Raw genomic sequence first — 18,012 nt, forward strand, 5'->3', positions numbered from 1 at the left:
GTATTTTAATATACATTAAAACTGATAAAAGAGGCGTTATAATGAAACAGGTAACCAGATGGACTATATTGTTTTTGACTATCATTTAAGAAATATATATGCTTGTGAAGATTGGACGAACTGGCTCACTTCAAACTTAATGGTTTGAGCGATCACTTTCTTACACGAAAACATGCCACTTGCTTTGATCGTTGCACGTAAGAATGTTTTAAACATAAGTGAGGTAAAATAGGTTAAAAGATTAATAGTGATTTCATCTTTCCCTTGCAGTTGGCGCAGAACTCGGTTGAAATTTCGAGGCTAATTACAAGAACATGCGTTTGCAAAATTCAACAACGCTAATGTGCCATGACGAGAAATGTGACTGCAGCCTGACTTGTACGTGGGTGGCATGTTGTCTCTAACTGATCGTCTTTCTTCTAAGCCGTATCAGTATAAACTATTCGAACCGATGTTCAGAACACGATACGTTTTAAACCGCTTAAGAGTGTTGTGCATTTTTGTTTGAAAGTGTTTTAGTTGTATACTCTTTGTATGTTTATATATATATATATATATATATATATATATATATATATATATATATATATATATATGCGTATTTGTGTGGTCATTACACTTTTTATTGATCGGTGGTAGTTCCTCCGTTCAGTCTCAAAAAGACAAAGGAAACCCCCTGTAGAGGCAGCTTTGCGTGAAATTGTGAACCACGGTGTCACCACCACTAACTGCCCCTCCTGAATCGGAAATGTTTTAGTCCAGTGGCAATGAGAAGCCCAAAATGACAGGAAACAATGCCGCGATAAGCGGAGAGCTCATAGAGCGCATGGAATGGCCCAGTGGTCACGAATTAAGTACTGACCAGGTTTAATGGCACTTAACTTCCGTCATCCAACGGAACCGGTGTTGCAACGTGATTAGGCTGATAGTGGGATTTTATTGATACAATCCTACTATCATAATAAGGTTTATGCGCTATCATGTAAAGTGTAATTCTATTTTTTGTTGTTTTCTATTAAAGTTTCAATCAATATGTTCATGCAAATTTAATCCTCTCGTATGAGATTCCAGAATATTAATTTATTTTAGAATAATTGAAAAAATATAATAAGGAGGGGAATAGAAGTATTAATCTTAATGTAAATGTCAGTCTTTCTCCAAATCAGTGTTAGGTTTGGTTTCAAGGCGACAATAGTGATAACGAATAAAAACTACAATTTTTGTAAAAATGATATTTTGAATGCTTGTTCTTACGTTGCTACTATTATACTAAAGACATTGCAGTCTCCTTTAGTTCCCCATTATTAAGAGTACCTGGATAAATATATATAACACATGCACACGTATACATATGTTCAGAATATCCCTACGTTAAAAAATGTGCTTTAATTAAACCGAGTCTTAATTGTAATTAGTCAAGATTGTACCAAGTAAGTGATAAGATATATATATATATATATATATATATATATATATATATATATATATATATATATATATGCATACATCATACAAACACACATACGCACACACACATGTGGGTGGGTGTAATATATATATTTATCGATATTATATCTATATATATATATATATACTATATATGTATTTATATAAACACACGTATTATTTATATATATATACACACACACACACACATATATATATATATACTTTATATATATGCATGGATATATACATACATACATATATATATTTCATATACATACACACATATATACTTAATATATACATATACATATACTATATGTATATGTATATTTATATGAATACATATATGTGCATACATATATAGATATATAATTACATATATACATGATGATTATTGCAACGTCTTGCACACGAGTGTCACCCCCTCAGACACTTAATATCCATGAGCCCAAATGCGTGAGGGAGTATCTATACAAAGATGATGTTACGGAGTTTTATCTTTGTACTGCAACTAAGTCTCTCTCTCTCGATTCAAAATGTTGAGATTAAGCAAACGCAAGATAGCCAACAACAAGTTAAACTGCAGACCAGCTTAACGAGGGTACTGGTCTTCCGCTTTATGGTTGTTAAATCAGAGATTTTCTTCTCTTAGAAAGGACACTTTCAGCACGGCTTACGGAAGCCATCTCCACCCCTACACTCACACAAACATAAGCTGTGCTAGGTAGCTGTTGACCCCGAAAAAGGGTTCATTCGCCCTTTGGAAGGTATTGTTTTTTAATCCTTCAGGAAGGCTAGCCACACTTCTCACAAAACAAGTCTGGTGGTGGTGAACCAGTTTAGTCGCCAATAACCCGACCATGAGGCAGTAAGTACTGGGTTACATGGTACCAGTAGCATCTGGCATGACTTGACACAAATATAAACATATATACATATATCCTTATATATATATATATATATATATATATATATATATATATATGTGTGTGTGTATATGTATGTATATATATTTGTATATATATATGTATATATATGTATATATATATATGTATATATATATCCATATATATACACATCCATATATATATCCATATATATATATGTATATATATATCCATATATATATGTATATATATATATATATATATATCCATATATATATATGGATATATATACATAAATTTATATATATATATCCATATATATATACATATCCATATCCATATATATATATATATATATACATATATATATATATATATATATGTATATCTACATATATATATATATATATAAATATATATCCTTATATATATTCATATATATATATATATATATATATTTCTGTAGAAATATAAGTTTCTTATTATATACCCATCCGTATATAAGAAGCTCAATGTGATTAGAGAGCAATATAAAGAATAAATGACAGAAATTTATATTCCAAAATTCATGATATGGACAATCCTATAGTTTGTTCTTTTAAATTCTGTTTCGTAGCGCAAAATCAATCACTTACTTATTATTTCATTTATTGAATCTATTATGCACTTAACTTATCAGAAGAAATAGCAACAGTCAATCCGTCAAAAGGAATTAAAATTTTCGAATTTTCAACATGTTAAATCATATTTTAATTGCTTTTGACGGATTGCTTGTTGCTCTTTATTCTGATAAGTTAAGGGCATAATAGATTCACTAAGCTGCTGCCATTCTGTATTGAATCTTCTTCGTCTTCAAGCCCGTTTCCTTTGACCTTAGGCAGACATTTAATACAGGCAAAAACAACGCCCGACACAATTGTATATATAAGATCTTAACTATTTTAGTCTGCAAATGTTTTCATACAATACACTGAACACAATTATCTTCTTAAAGCTAACTAACCTAACCAATGATAGAAGGAGGGGGTCTCCAGGTCCTCTCCTCTACAGAGGGACAGAAAATACGTGTTCACATCATGCTGTCTAGACGAAAAGAGAGCGAAAATGGGTACGGGAATTCTGGGCTGCATTTCGATGTATCTCTCCGTCTAAAGCCAAATTACCAACTTGACATGCAAGTGGCGAGTACATAAGTAACCCCCAACCGTTGCACTACGATATAGTGCCACACTGAGCAAGATCTGAGATATCGTGAGTGGTAATGCTAATCTAGGTGAAATAGTATGTGACAAGCTTGGCCAATTCTTAGGACAAACTTTGCGCACATATTCCGAATGATAAGTTCCTAGGGAATAACTGAGTTTACATTTGCAACGCGGCCATCAAACTGCGCATTTATTGTCTCTTTATATACAGGATAGTCTTACTCCATGAATTTTTTTTATTTGATTAATGAATCTTGGTGTTCTGACTTACATGCGTTTTTGCCTTCCTTGCATTTCTTATGCCCGTAAAAATCTAAGTCTCGGTTCATGCGGCATAGCGCAAAGGCGTTCTGGTGCATTTCATATGTGTTTATGCCATTTTTCAAAGTTTAATATACAAATGTTTGTCCATCTCATTTTTAAAACGTATTTACGTTTAATTTGCATTGTTGTAATTCACACGTTTCGGCAATCAATTTTGTTAAATTCATTCAAGATCCTGATGTAGCTGGTCATTTACACATGGAATCAGGAAATTTGACACTCCTCTCATAAAATGCATTGTAATAAGATACCTCATGTAAAGAGTGTTCTACAACTTTAAACTGCAGTACACAACCTCTGTAAACCTGCTAATGCAGCTGGAATATATATATATATATATATATGTGCATATATGTATATATATATGTATATATATATATGTGCATATATGTATATATATGTATATATATATATGTGCATATATGTATATATATATATGTATATATATATATATGTGCATATATGTATATATATATGTATGTATGTATATATATATATATATATATATATATATATATATATATATATATATATACAGGCCGCACTTGTCATAAAAATATGTAAATTTAAGCTTAGTTGAATGTAATTGTTTACACAACTCATACATGATTTGTTTCGCTTTTTGTACTTCTATAATTTTACTTCTTCACATTTGATTTTAATTGGATGATCCTTAACTTACAATCGAGAAAGAAAAAGCATCTCCTCACAAAGGAAAATTGCTTTTAAAATGTAACTTTCGAGCATTGCTGCAACACAAATCAATCTTAACTAGGTTATATTTAAGAGCACATCCCCGCCTGGAATTTGACAGCCTACAAATTTCTTGGGCAATCTCTTTAATAAGTATGCGGCAATACTTCGGCAAAAGGGCTCTCCACTTCCCGTTAGCTTTTGTCGAAATATTTTCTTTTTGGAAATTTTATCATCGCGAAGCTTGAGATTCTTCTGCCGAATCTAAACATCGAATGGCATGCCCTCCAAGGCACATCTTGACATTGCCAACTGTGTGAATGGCAGCATTATCAAGCATTAGGATTATCATCCAAATCTCGGCCAAATGAAGTAGGAAATGCTGAGTCAGCATATTAATGTACTTGTTTGAATTAATTCGACGTTGCAAGCGAACGACAGTCCTTGGACCATTGGCACTAATGATGACCCACACCCAAACTAACCATCAACCACCTTGCAGTATAAAAACTGTGCTTCGAGGATAAAATTCTTCATCTTTCCTTCGACGGACCGACAGTTTACAGTCACTGACTGGCCTATTGAACTTGCTTTCGTCGCTACAAATCACTTTCAACTAATATTCACATTAATGATTGCAAGACATCGAACAAAACACAGACAACACTTTCTGTTGTTTATTGAAATCATTGGCTTGAAGCTTGTGACAAGGCCTCGCAAATTAATTCTTTTAATCTGTTCTAAACTGTAGAAAGAGGACATAAATTGAAAAAAATTAGACGGTTTTTGATTTGAGGATTCGTTTCAAATCTGTTTCTGAGGAAGCCGATCTTGATAGCATTTTAATTGTCATGTGCACTATTGAAGTGGATTCAATTAATAGTTAAATATGAGCAAATAAAATCATACAGAAATAAAACGCAAATCAAATGAGGTATAAGTTTCAGTCAATTTAGATTAAATTTGCTGTTTTTAAAAATGACAGGTGCGGACTTACTTTTTGGCGGCACTATATATGTAAATATATATATATAACATGTATTTATACATATATATGTGTGTGTTTGTATATATGTATGTATAAATGTATACATAACATATGCATGTATATATATGTATACATGTATGTTTATGTGTATATATATATGTATGCATGTGTATATATGAATATATACAAGGTATATGAATATATGCATATGCATATGTATATATACATGTATAAATATGTATATATACGTATATATGCGTATATCCATGTATAAATATGTATATATATATGTATGTATATGCGTATATATGTATGAATATGTATATATATATATATATATATATATATATATGCATGTGCGTATATATCTGCAAAGATGTATAAATTGTTTGTCAGGTCATGTCATGTGCTACTGGTACCATGTAACCCAGTAATACCTGCCTCATGGTCGGGTCACCGGCGACTAAACTGGTTCCCTCACCAGACTTGTTTGTTGAGGAGGGCGGCTACTCTCCCTGAAGGATTAAAAACAAGACCTTCCAAATGGGAGAATGAACTCTTTTCTGGGTCAACGGCCAACTAGCACCTGTATATTTTGTGTGTGTGTGTGTGTGTGTGTGTGTGTATAGGGGTGGAGAGGGCTCCCGTAAGCCGTAGTGAAGGCAACTTTTCTAGGAGAAGCAACTCTCTGATTTAAAAAAAACATAAAGCGGAAACCATTACCCGCATTAAGCTGGTCTGCAGTTTAATTTGTTGCTGGCTATCTTGCTCTTGCTTGTTGCTGAATCTCAAAATTTTGAACCGAGAGAGAAACTTAGTTGTTGTACAAAGCTAAGACTCTGTAACATCATATTTGTATAGATTCTCCCTCAGGCATTTGGGCTTATGGATTTTAAATGTCTGAGGGAGTGGCACTCGTCTGACAAGACGTCGCAATCATCATATGCATAAATAGGTGTATATATCTATATGACTATATATACACATATATGTATAAATATGTATATATATGTATATGTGTGCGTATATATATATGCATATATGTATATAAATGTGTACGCCTATATATATGCATATATGTATAAATATGTATATATATATATGTTTGTATATGCGTATATATATGTATATTATATATATATATATATATATAAATATGTATATATATATGTATATGTGTATATATATGGGTAACTGTATAAATCTGTATATATATGTATATAAATATTTATATATATGTTTGTATGTATAAATGTATACATATATATATATATATGGGTATACATATATATATATGTGTATATATATATATATGGGTATACATATATATATATATGTGTATACATATATATATATGGGTATACATATATATATATATATATATATATATATATATAAAGTTGAATGTCTGTGTGTGCGGGTGTAGGTGTCTGTCTGGTTACGAATAGGCTCCTATACGGTCGACTATTTTTAAAAACTGATTACATATAATGATAGAAGATGTGTCAAGACACATGAATGGGTATGTTTGATCTGGCAGAAACGGTGGTTCACTAAAATTGTGGGGTCAACGTTAGCGCCTGGTCCACAAAAAAAATTTAAAATAAAAAAGAAAAAAACGTTTACAATTGGTTTTATATACATGCATATAATAACATTTTGATAAGTGTTGTGTGACTTTAATTGGGATGGTATAATAAAATTCCCGGGTCTGTTTTCGCGCCTCGCCTCCATAGAATGGAAATAGGCACAATCTTTTATAAAGACTTTTAATATCTGTCTGCATAAGTATACTTTGATAACTATATGTCGGTTTGAAGAAATATTGAATAATAAAATTATGGGGTCTTTTATCGCACCTGACCTCCATAGAATGAAAATACGTCACAAAGTTTAACAAGTGTTTTAATATACATGCACATAATATTATGATAAGTGTTACAATGTGAACAGGTATAGTATAATAAATTATGGGGTTTATCTATTTTATTTTTGACTTTACTCATGTTTTGCTTTGGTTTTGGTACCCACAAACTCAACCCAAATTTACAACGCTTCTTTTTCATAACCTATCATAATTTAATAAATCAGAGTCCATTTCCTGCAGGCTGTTTTTGAACCCAGTCAACGACGGGGACTTTTGCTGATATATATATATGTGTGTGTATGTAGTTAGATATATGCATGCATATATATATATATATCTATATGTGTGTGTGTGTGTATGTAGTTAAATATATGTATGCATATATATATATATATATATATATATATATATATATATATATATATATATATATATATACGTGTGTTATTGCATTTAACATATGTGTGCTGGTGAGTGTGTGTAGTTCTAGCTGTATATGGATTAATATTAATAGATATGTGATCATTTAAAGAAAGTACTTATGTTTCAGTTGCATTTCTTTAACTGTAATAGCTAATACGTACATATAAATGAACACATTTAAGTAGCTTTATTGCAATATAATCGATACTTTTTATATAGACGAATAAACAATTATCACTTTTTCCTTTGATCTGAAGATGTGTTTTACTCTTTCTTATTAAAAAAAATAGAAATTTTCTGTTCATCTGTTATATATAACTAGCCTGGGTGATCGACGTTTCCCGGGTGTTTGGAGGTGTTTGTTGAGCAAGAAAAAAATCGTAGTAGGCAGGCAGGCCCGAAACAGTACTGCGAAGGAGGAAAAAACGTGGGAAAACCATCATGTTTTTTATATTGCATCCATTACAAAACTGGATGTGTGATAGAAACCTACGTTACCTCTGGTTTGCGATGGTCGCAACAGAAAACACGTCAATTTAGACTAAAAAATCGAAAAGAGGTGATGGCTTTCGAAATTATCGACAGAAAAATGGGGTCCATCTCTGTAGAAAAGTTTCCAATTAAGAGTGAAGGAATTAATGTTTTTGCCAATTCTATGATTTTTGTCATCCAAAAGATCGAGCTTCAAAACTATACGGATGGCGTAAAAGTTTGCCACTTGTTGAAATTTTTCGGAAAATATACACACATACATACATTTAAACAGATAGGTTAGATTTTTATTAAAGACAAGCCTTTAGCAAGTTGTTACCCGGGTGGTTGAAGGTTTGTGTTAAGAAAAATGTAGTAGTATGCAGGAACGCAGGATCGAACCCTAACCGCGAAGGAGCAAAGACCGTGAAAAAAAGTGACGGCTTTGCTCTTGCACCCATTGCCAAACCGAAGTGGAGTTGGTTTAAATTAAGGGTTTTCAATCGAAAAAAAGGGATGACTTTCGAAAATCTCGGCGAAAAAAGCGAAACTTCCCGTAGAATGAATGTTTTCAGCCTATTTTTAAATATTTGTCATCCGAATGTTCAAGGTTGCAAAAGATACCAAAGTCCTGAAAATCCGTCCCCCTGTCAAAAGTTTAAAGCACACACACACATATATATATATATACATATATATATATATATATATATATATATATATATATATATATATATGTATATATATATATATATATATACATTTTAACAGACAGGTGAGATTTATATTACAGACTAGCCTGGTTGCTCGTCATTGCTCGGGTGTTTGTACGTGTGTGTTTAACAAAAAAAAAATGGTAGTAAGCAGGCTCGAACCCGTACCGCTAAGGAGGCAAGAAAGTATTTAAAAAAGTGCCGCGTTAGCTGTTGTGTCCATCGCCAAACCGGGAGTAATTTAGCTTTCAATTAAGGCTAGGGAATCGAAAACAGGAGGTAGCTTTCGAAAATATCGGCAAAAAAAAAAGCGAACCCTCCATGTAGAAAAAGGGGGCCGTATAAAGTGAAGAATTAATTTTTTTTTTTTTGCCATTGTTTCAATATTTGTTGTCGGAAGAATTATGCTTCAAAACTGTACCGGTCTCCTGAAAATCCGTTGTCTACATACACACATTTAAACAGATAAATATTTATATTATAGACTAGCCTGGCTGCCAGGCGTTGCCTTGATGTTTGTAGGTGCGTGCTGAGCAAAAAAAATACAATAATAATAATAATAATAATAATAATAATAATAATAATAATAATAATAATAATAAAATGGTTGCTGTAGGCAGGCAGGCAGGCTCGAACCTCTAACGCGAAGGCGAAAAAGAAAACAGGTGTGTGTAAGGGTGTAGGTAGAGATAAAAAAAAAACAAGGATGAAAAAAAAGTGAAAAAAAACGTGACTCTTTATCTGTTTTGCCTATGGCCAAACCGAATATGACGTGGGTTTAAATTAAAGCTAGACAATCCGAAAAGGGCGATCACTTTCGAAAATATCGGCGAAAAATCAAATTCCCTGTAGAAATGTGTCTAATTTAAAAACAATGTTTTTAGCCAATTTTTAAATATTTGTCATCCGAGGGGTCGAGTTTCAAACGGTACCAATCTCATGAAGATCTGTTTCCTCTATCTTTAGGCAAACATACATTTAAACAGAAAGGTGATATTTTTTTTTTATGATAGCCTATCCTGGGTTACCTGCGTTGCTCCGGTGTTTGCGGTTGTGGGTTTAGTTTGGTCGAACTTGTACCGCGATGAAGAAAAAGAAATTGAAAAAAAAAAAGGTCGGAACTGTACCGCGATGAAGAAAAAGAAATTGAAAAACCGTGACGCGTTAGCTTTGGAGTCCATCGCCAAACCTTAAGTTGCAAAGGTTTAAATTAATGCTAGTCTATCGAAAATAACTCTCTTTGTAGAAAATAACTCTCTTTGTCGATATTTGTCGCCCGAAGTGTCGGGCTTAAAAACAATATGAATTTCGTAAAATTTCCTCGGCTCTGTCGAAGGTTTTTGACAAACATACAAACATACATACTTATATACATACATACATGATGATTGCAACGTCGTGTCAGACGAGTGCCACTCCCTCAGACATTTAAAATCCATGACCCCAAATACCTGAGGGAGTATCTATACAAAGATAATGTTACAGAGTCTTAGCTTTGTACGACAGCTAAGTCTATCTCTCGGTTCAAAATGTTGAGATCCAGCAACAAGCAAGAGCAAGATAGCCAGCAAAAATAAAACTGCAGACTAGCTTAATGCGGGTACTGGTCTTCCGCTTTGTGTTTTTTTAATCAGAGATTTGCTTCTCCTAGAAAGGTTGCCTTCACCACGGCTTACGGGAGCCCTCTCCACCCCAATACACACACACACACACACACACAAATATAACGGGGCTAGTTGGCCGTTGACCCAGAAAAGGAGTCCATTTGCCCTTTGAAAGGTCTTGTTTTTAATCCTTCAGGGAGAGTAGCCACCCTTCTCACCAAACAAGTCTGGTTGGGGAACCAGTTTAGTCGCCGGTGACCCGACCATGAGGCAGGTAGTACTGGGTTACATGGTACCAGTAGCATATGACATGCCCTGACATACATACATACATACATACATGCATACATATATACATTCATACAGTTAAGCAGGTGAGTTTTGTATAATAGATTATTTTTCCGCATATTTACAACACTGATGTGCTTATTCAATTTAAATTAGTGAAATACCTATGTGGCTTATTAAAAATGTGCAAATATATAGATTACTAAGACAACTATTAAATATCTACTGTTTTCAATGTTTTCCATTTCAATTAATTCATTGATTACCGTGAAAATATTATTTAATTAAACGTGATATCTGCATTTATTAGAATTGATTTTCATGAATCCCGTTGCCACATAACTTCAAATTTGTTCAAAACACTCATAATATCTAAATATTTGGTACAACAAATAATATATTCATTTCACATGTATCTGCTAAAATTAATGTATTTTCACAACAACTTAACACTTGGAATGGATTTATGATTTTGAACAATTATATCAGTAATGCTCATCCAAATTGTTCAACAGTCTGCAAATAAAATATATATATATATATATATATATATATATATATATATATATATATATATATATATATAAATTCCACTGGCGTTGCATAGTGGATAACACACAGGATCCTCTATTTTACTACTCTACACACATACAATATAATAGAATATATGGAGAGAGAAAAAGAAGAGAGGAAAAACTGAGAGAAAGGGGGAATAAGAATATATCTGTAGACTGACAGTCAAGTAGATATAGTGTTAGTCTTACATATTGAACTATTTTTTTTTTACATGCATCTTAGAATCTTGCTCGAATTCCACCACATACTTAGATGTTAGCGTAGATAAATGTGTACAAAATATTAACTATGACTCAAATATCATCAGAATGTTAACGACTAACATTGGATAAAAATAATATTTTAATCGCTACATGTTGTAGCGTTATTGTTTTAGATTCTAGAAGACGTAATCGTTTTAACTATATCCTGTTCCACATTATATATAATATTATTATACGTTAGTTTCAAAATATGGCTAACACATAATATTTCTTATAGGGCCTTACGCATACAGTTATGATGGGCTATTCCAACCATTATAAAAGACAAGGGTTAATACTCTAGTGGAAAATAATCGCGACTCTAAAAAAGGTTCATAAATCATTTTAACAGAAAGTAAGCAATTCCATTGCTGTCAGAAATATACAAATGTTATAGTAAACTACAGCTGGTAACCAATTACAGGCGTTGCTCCTCTCTAGCAAGTTAATTGATTGAAGTCTAATGACCTACTTACTGGAGCCAGTATGCTTTTCATGCTTGGGTTCTATCTTATTATCTCACTTTCTGACCTTATGGGACCTCCACTCGCGATGCAAGCGAGGAAAATATTGATATTATCGTGACACAATGTGCGACAACAACATGTCTAACTTAGCGATCGGAAATACATACACATTTTCTAATGTTTATTTTATTTAATAATATATTATTTCTATATAGACCTATTGTGCGCGCCGTTCTTTATGCCTTTTTTCATACAGTTCTAACAACTTGAAACTCGTTTTCAAGTACCCATAAGGGAAAAGGGTGTTTCAATTTTTGCAACAACTGACGACATCGATTCAGGAACGTACGTTTAAAAGCCGAATTTAAAAATACTTAAATATCCACAACGGCTGACGACGAGAGATTCGAAAGAAGAGCGTGATATTCAAAGGACCAACTCCAAAAACATCGATTTTTCGACGAACTAGTTAAACGTTAAATATAGTGTGCCAAAACTTTGAAACCAATCCTTCAGAGAGTCGCTACCGCAGAACCCGGTCGCAAAAAATGATTTCAGCATTAAGAAGCTAAATTTAAAGTTGCACTGAACTTTCAATTCACCGCTAAACCTCTAATTATTGCACTAACTGCTGATTAACCGGATAACATCTCAATTTACCACTCAGATGAAAAAATAACTAAAAAATATTCCACGAGTCGATATTTAAAACTAAGCAATGACGTCTACGTATTTCTTTTTTTTTCTTTTTGTTTTCCTGCAAAAGAGAAACTCTAAAAGACAAAAGATGGTGAAGTATATTTGGGGAACAGAGAGGGTCAGTATTTTATGGTTAAACCTAAAGATGTGCATTGGGTTGATTGCTAAGAAATGGGGAAAACACTACGGGAAAAGCGTAAATTATTGAATTGATACTTTCAAAGATATACTCAGTTAGCCTTCTTACAAGAGATTAATAAAATTATTTAGGGCAACATTAGATATATCAATCAAATATTCATAAAAGCTGGAAGGAAAACAAATGCAGTAACTTTAACAAAAGAAGATAGATTGAATTGGTTTACTAAAATCTGCAAGAACAATGTATGCAGCAAAACACGAAAACTAATGACTATCGAAAACCAATAAAATTTTAAAAAATTTAGGAACACAAGCTGAAAAAGATTAAAAAATATTTAAACTGGTACTGAATAAAAAAAAATGAGAAGAAAGCACTCGTTATTACAAACTTAAACAACCATAATCATAACATTCTTAAAAAAACTAATGCTGGAATGTTATTTACAATTGAATTTCCGCCTTAAGCGAAAAACAAATCTTTCGCGACGGACTTTAGAATATGTTAAAATATTTATATAATTAATTGTCGCAATCGAATTGACTCTAACATTTTTATTTCATGCTTCTAAACAAGGACCCATAGCAGACAATATATTCGTAGATTCCATTTTTTGCGACAAATGTGTGATTAGAATGTTTTTCTCGATCCGTAAAACTCTTCACAAAACAGTTAAGTCCGATAACGCTGTTATTCATATAAGCTTACGATGACTGAGTTTCTCAAGACATGATGATGGTGACTGCATACCATTTTTACCAATAATCAAAAAACGGCACCGGCTGATGATTCTGAAAGTCGCCGATTATTTTTAATAAAATTAGAAGGTTAACCCAATCCGACACTACAATATAAGCATAAGCTTTCCAACTAGTTTAACTATTAGTTAAATATCTGTAGTTTATATTACAAAATATAACGTCATGTACGTCAAAACAATTTATTTAATTCAATACTATACTCTTCAAAAAAAGTGTAGAAAACACTGAAACTCGCAGTAACGACTACTAATCCAAATTATCAGTGCGAAGCATTGTATTGGATTGCAGATTGCCTAAACCCAACAAAATATTTCCTTAATTTTAACACATTTTTATATTTCCGCTTGCATGGCAAAGGAAAAGATTTACCGGTGAATACAACAAAGGAAAAACATGAATATATTTTTAAATATGTACTCTTCATATATTCAGTAAAACATGAAGTATAATTAAGATTTGTCACAAGAATTATCGATGATACTATTTCATACATAAAAGATATTGAATATACTATGCTACATGCTTGCAAAACAGATATTGCAGTGCTTTGTACGAAAATAAATGTTGAATGTAACCAATCGATAGTTAAAATTATGATTAAAACAAGTAACCATTGTAAATATGTAATTCTCTATCGTACCGTGTATTGCTACACTATAGTCTACCAGAACAGTTTCCGTACATCCATATAAAATAAAGGCCAGCACTCCATGTTAAAAAAGCTTTTGTAATTTATTGCATGAAGTAATTTCTTATAATTGGCGTATATAGCTATGTACCCTGTAAAACATTCTACTGAAAAAAACCCCAACTAAATGTGCCTTTAACATTATACCTTAAATCATAGTTATTACCTTTAGTTAAATAAATGATCAAGTTAAACCTGTCATAGGGGCTGATATCAACGAGTGACAAAAATATTTATAGAGAAAGCAATCGCTAAATGACAAGTCTCCAGTAGCAGAAAAGAGGCTTAGAACAATTTGGGGTCCACAAAAGTAAGGGTTCTTACCGCTCATCCCAACCGTTATCAACGTACCCGAAGTTATTAGTGAAGCATCCGAAAAATAAAACTCTTCGCTTATAAATTTTCATCAAAATCTGCCCGTACGTATGGGCAATTTACTTCCTGCATTTTTCTACGACTAATTATATTATCTGGATATATCTTGGAAGTATCGACAATCGTCGAATTACGGAACAATTAGGGTGATGTGCGCAACGAGTAAGTTATATATGTGCGTGATGAATAGAAAGGTTGCAAGCCACTTAAACAACACCAAAAATACAGCGTCATTCAATATGGTTCTCGTTCTGAGAGAAATAACTGATGTGCTGGCGGTAATATTAGGTGAAACCTATGAACGAGTTGACGATGAGTTCGTTTCTAGAACAACAACAAATGACACATCTAAGGCATTTGAAATGTTTGTCATAAAAGTCGATTTCTTAAGATCTCAATCTACAGAATAGTTGGCAAGCCTCTTTAGAATTAAGCGATCGAAGACCATTTTTTGAAGCTACACCGATGAGAGTAAAAATCTATCTATATATCTATAAAAGTGAAAGTGTTTTTCTGAATGATTCTGTCTGTGTGCATTTCTCTACACAATAACTCTGTCAATTTTAAGTCTACAGAATCGAAATTTGATGTACAGGTATTGAGATAAAGAAAAATCTTTGTAATCGGTTTTCGGCCAGAAATTTTGTTGTTAAAGGGGCAAAGTTCAACGATTTGACCTTAGAGAACCATACCAAACTCCTTCGCCAATTTTGTGTCAAAACACGTGAAATTTTAAATATGATTTCTTGGACATTGATCATACTTAATAACATGATTTGAGCTCAAAAAGTAAATGTTAACGGGCAATAATAGTGGTCAATTTAAAAGAAAATTAAACGCTTCGGTCTCTACAAAATTACTCAGACAATTTCTGGTCTGAACAGTTGAAATTTTACATAAAGGGTATTCAGAGATAGGGAAAGCTTTTTCATCGGTTTGGGTCGGAAATTTGAGTTTACAGTGTATAAATGTGTGTACGTATGTATGTGTGTATGTTTGCATGTCTGCCTAAAACGTTGGCCAAGACGATGTTTTTTCCAGTTCAGTATCGTTTTGAAGTTTGACCGTTCAGACGCCAAATATCGAACAATTGGCTAAAACATTAATATCTTCACCTTCAATCTTGATCATTCATCGATATTTCCAAAAGTAATCATATCCTTTCGAGTATCTTGCCTTAAATGAAACCTACTCCACTTCCGGCTAGGCGGTGGTCGTAATAGGAAAGACGTCAGTTTTTCCCCGTCCTTTTCCTCCTTTGCGGTACAGGCTCGAGCCTGCCTTCCTATTACTACTTTTTTTTGCTCAACATACACCTCCAAACACCCAGGCAACGCTGGGCAGCCATGCTAGTATATCTATAAAAGTGAAAGTGTCTGCCTGTGTGTCTGTCTGTGAACATTTTCCTATGCAATAGCTCTGTCAATTTTCAGTCTACAGACTCGAAATTTGGTATACCGTTAGTGAAAGTTGGTAATATCTTTGTAATACGTTTTCGGCCAGAAATTCGCTGTTAAGGGGTCAAAGTTTAACAGTTTGACTTTTAAGAACTCTACCAAACTCCTCACCCAATGTTAGGCATAAACACTTGAAATTATAGAAACTGGTTCCCTCGACACGGGTCTAACTTATTAACTTGATTTGAGCCCAACAGAATAAAAGTTAAGAGGTTATAATAGAGGTCAGAATTTAAAAAAAAAATATTGACCACTACCTACCAAATTACTCAGACACTTTCAGGTGGGAACATTTGAAATTTTACATAAAGGTTTTTAATCGGTGTTGGTCGAAAACTTGAGTAACCAATATATAAATGTATGTATGTATGTTTGCATGTCTGCCTAAAACATTCGACAGAGGCTACATATGTTAAAAGAACAGTACTGTTTGGAAGCTGGACCTTACAGACAACAAATACCGAAAAATTGGCTAAAACATTAATGTCTTTACCCTTAACTTGACACTTTTCTACAGGGAGGTGTCGCTCTTTTTCGCTGATATTTTCGAAAATCATCCTGCCCCTTCGATTATCTAGCCTTAATTTAAACCTACATCACTTCACGTTTTTCCTCGCTCTTTTCTTCCTTACCGGTACGGGTTCGAGCGTGCCTTCCTACTGCTAATTTTTTTTCTCAACACATACCTCCAAACACAAGGGCAACGCGGGGCACCCATGCTAGTTTAATATATTAAAAAAAGACGAAAAGTAAAAGCGGCAAGTAACTTCATTGTAACATCGAATCAATAAGGAAACTTATTCGTCTGAGAAAAAAAGAAACTGTTTGAATCATTACATTTCCTGAGTAAAAAGCGTATAAATAATGGATCCTTATTACAGCCATTTTGTAATAAAAGATAAAAGTAATTAGAGAATAACATTTGACTATATTTTTTTATTATAACATATGAACTTATACTCTATATTTTTATGCTTGAAGACATGAATTCAATAGCGTCAGAAAGATAAAATTTCTCTTGTCGGGAAAGAATTACTATTTTATTTAAATTATACGATAAATCCCGTTAAAAAAATTAATTATGCAAGTAGTCGTCTAACCTGTTTGATTGCATTTAACAATAATACTGACAATACCAAACACACTAAGCATAAAAACAAAGCATTATTTAGCCGTATATATATCGCAGTAAATAATTGTGTATCAAGACATGTGGCAGAACACATTTGAAGTACTTTTATAGTTCCATGATATATGGACTCACATATATTTGCATGCTCCTGCAAAACGTGAGCTTTACGTTAGTTTAAAGTTTTGGATTAATGAATAAATACAGTTTCGTATAATTTAGATTTATTTGGGTACAGTTCTCATCTCACAAATTCAGGAACGTCAGTTGCAGTTTGTTTAAAAATGACGTAAGGATTATTCATTTTTTTGTTTCAAATAGAATTACAAGAGAATAAATGTTTTCTATGTAGTACTTACCAACACAACAAACGCCCTCGTGTTTGTGCCTTGTATAGGCATGCACGACAACAAAACTTGGGTTTTTATAAGCGGAAGTCTCGAGGTTGTCAGGAATCTACAGGCGCATGCGCAAGAGAAGGGATTGAGATAGTGGTATAAAGGCAGGTCGAGTGAGAAGGTTGTTGTGGTTGTCATTGGACGTTACAGTGACGCGTGCGTTAGCAGG

Source organism: Euprymna scolopes, chromosome 4, assembly GCF_053919585.1.
Source record: "Euprymna scolopes isolate OS-2025 chromosome 4, ASM5391958v1, whole genome shotgun sequence".
NCBI lineage: Eukaryota > Metazoa > Mollusca > Cephalopoda > Sepiida > Sepiolidae > Euprymna > Euprymna scolopes.